Raw genomic sequence first — 3,717 nt, 5'->3', positions numbered from 1 at the left:
ACAAGAGTAACAACAAGAGAAAAAAGTTTGTTTGTTTGTTTGTTTACAAATTTATATCATAATAAATAATTTATTTAAATTTTTTTTTTTTTTTAAACACACATTATTATTATTATTATTATTATTATTATTATTATTATTTATTTGAATGATTATTTAAAATATGAATTCATTAACCCCCGAAAACAAATAATAATGATAAGAGGGCATTTAAAGAGGGTAAACACATACAGACAATAAGTTATTGTTTTATCATTTATTTAAATAATTTTCACCCTCGATAAACAATTACCAATTATATCTCGTACCTATTACGGTTTAACGTTCTCTCTCTCTCTCTCTCATCTTCCCTCTACCTACCCATCCACCCACCCCCCGCTCACAAATTTAATGACGTACCCGACCTTGGTAAAAATCATCATTATTCTATTACATGAATCGTAATTTTAAAAAAAAAAACAATTTTTTTGTTATGCAATTTGTGTAATAATTTTTATGAAGCAGAAGTAAAAAAAAAAAAATTTTAGATGTTTTTTTTTTCGGTCTCCCCATCTTCCCCCGCCCCGCCCTCTCCCCCTTGGGTGAGGTTGGTTTACTTTTTTTTTCAGGTCATTAAATTGCGTAACAAACCTCCCCTCCCCTCCTCACTCGATTAATAAAAAAAAAAAAGAAAAAGAAAATTATTATAATGTGCCTACATAACATCCTGTGAGTTTTTTTTTTTTTTTTTCAAACCCTAAAAAATATTATTATTATTATTATTTTCAACAAGTTTTTTTTTTGTAAAGTTTTTTCAAAAATTTATTTATAACGTTTCAACCCTTATCCCTAAGGAATAAATTCTGGAATGTAGGCAACGCTAAATCAAATAGCATCATTCTAAGTCTTTCTGAGTCTACCTTATTCCTGAATTGGGTTACATCTCTGGAATAACCGGGATCGGGATTTGTGAAAATTATGTCATGTTGTCTCAGGTCGACAAAAGAACAAGAATAATTCTCTCGTTTCTCTTAAAGTCTCGTGCGATGTTCCCAAAAGGTCACCCATCAGGTATACCATCGAGAACCGGTGTACTATCCACGGACGTTGGCCTTATTATTATTATTACGACTTAACAAACAGATATCCATCGATTTTATTGATTTTTAATCACGTGATCTTTTTGCAAAAATAATATGTATAAAATTGTAACGTTTGTCGAATTTATGATTTGTTGTGAGAACCCTTTACCCCTTCACTCAGGCACGATCATTCCGTTTTGTGTCAACCAATAATTTGGTACTCATCATTCCAGCATCACTTTCTTCAATAAAACGAGTTTATTGATTTATTGATTATCGTCAATTAATAAAAAAAATTGACAATATCAATGATCTCATAAATAAATGAAAATCACGTACGGGGTGAAAGTATTTGTAAAACATAATAGATCAGGTATAGAAAATTATCAACCGATATAAATAACATAGGTTTATTAATAATAATAATGATAATGATAATGATAATAATTTGAATTTTAAAATGTATTTGCTATTATGTAATTCAAATGCATTCAACCTTTTTTCATTTCGTTCGATATCTTTAAAAAAAAATTTTTTTTTTCCACTTATTGTGTAACAAATCGTAAGGATTTTTTTAAAAGGGAGGTAGAGAGAGAGAGGGGGAGTGGGGGGAAAGAGGTTATTAAAAAAAAAAAATTTTTTTTTTTTAAGTCACACACATCGAATAATAAATTAATACGAAATGTATATCACAGGTTATTGAGAAAGTAAACGTTTGGTTTTGGTCACCGACCTATCTTTCTCTCAACAACCTTGCCCTTCTTTTTTTTTTTTTAAATAAAGTTCAACGTTTGTTTGCAACAAACAAACAAACAAACAAACAAACATCGAATGAACCCCGCCGAAAGGTATACAAAATTCTACGCAATACGGTCAAATTGTAAAATAATAATTAACATAAAGTTTCAATCGATCTCTTTTTTTTTTTTATACCTTCGAGCTACCTACTACTCACAAATATACTATTCATTATTATTATTATTATTATTATTATTATTATTATTATTATTATTATTACGTAAGTAACAAAAACATTTTTTTTTCTAAAAATGCAGTAAAAAAAAACCTCAGAATCGTGATAAATAAAGTTCAAAAAATAATTTTACTATCACTCAATGGGTCGGTCGTAAATGGCACGTGGCAATGTTAACGACAATATTTTTTATCACAATCAAAAAAATTACAATTGTTTTAGTCTTTTTTTTTTTTTTATCAATTGTCAGATATTTGTACGACTCTATTATTATTATTATTATCATTATTATTATTAACGAATAAATTTAAATGAAAACTAAAAAATAATAATAATAAAAATCGCGATTTTGTCAACGTCGTGTGTAATAATCCATTAAATAAATTCAAAAAGTGTTATAATAATAATAATAATATTTTTTAAAATTGACCAATTGAATTTTATTATTATTATTATTATTATTATTATTATTATTATTGTTATTGTTTATGTACCTGTTGTTCAGACGACGTTTTATTTTACGTTAGAAAAAAAAAATAAAAAATCTTTTTGATCAAACTTTCACGTGCGTTAATATTATTATCGTTGATGTTTTTTTGGGGGGAGGGGTGTTTGTCTGTTTGTATTTGTTGTTACGATCGTCATAACACGATTGTACGTTTGTCTTCCATAAAAAATTTTTATTTTTCCAGAAAACGCGTCAACCAAAAAAAAAAACGGTGAAAAAGTTTAACAAACTAAAATCGTGACGATTAGATCGGTCAACCGCAAAAAAAAAAATTTCAAATAAAAAATTTTAAAAATTTTAACAATAAAATAAAAAGTAAAACGCATTTTTTAAAAAATTAATTAATTACGACAAAAACAACCAACAACAACCAACAACAACAACAATCAAGTTGAAATTTTTTTTTTTTTTTGGTCGTGTCGCAAACGAATTCAACAAATATTAAAATTAATAAATTTTTTTTTGTTTATTGTTTCACCATCGAAATTTTTTTTTTTTTTCAATTCATTACGTACGTACAAACAAACAAACAAACAAACAAAAACGCCTTTTTTTTTTTCTTAAATCGAATCCTAAATAATGCCAAGATTCGTTCGTACACGTGTGTAAAAAAAAATACCGCGCAAAAATCAAAAACGTATTAAATAAAGGGTACAAAAATCAATTTTCAACTTTTTTTTTTTTTTGTTAACGTTATCAGTGAGTGTTGTTGTGGTTGTTGTTGTTGTTGTTGATAATTACTATGTAATAATTTTATTACCCGTAATTAAAATAATTAAATAATAATAACAACCGTCTTAGAAATAACAAACGAACAACTTTCTTATTTTGTTTTTTTAAACAAAAAGCAAAAAAAAAAAACGCATTTTTTCCTACATTTTTTCAGGGCCCCCATTTATTTATTTATTTATTTATTATCAATTAATATGAAAAAAAAAAAAACACTTAACACGTCGGATTAATAAGTGGATTAAAAAAAAATAATAATAATAATTAATTAATAAAAACCTTGAAAAAAGTTTTTTTTGTTATTAATTTAAAAAATGGCGTTATAACAATTGCTAATAATAATAATTTATTATTAACAAAAAAAGAAAAGGGGAGAACGGTTGGCGTTAATAAATAAATAAATAAATGATGAACTTAAGGTTATTAACCTTTTTTATTTAATAATA

The sequence above is a fragment of the Pediculus humanus genome, genomic scaffold (assembly GCF_000006295.1).
Source record: "Pediculus humanus corporis 1103172107667 genomic scaffold, whole genome shotgun sequence".
NCBI classification, from domain to species: Eukaryota; Metazoa; Arthropoda; class Insecta; order Psocodea; family Pediculidae; genus Pediculus; species Pediculus humanus.
The sequence above is the reverse complement of the archived record's forward strand: the minus strand, read 5'-3'. Positions refer to the sequence as shown.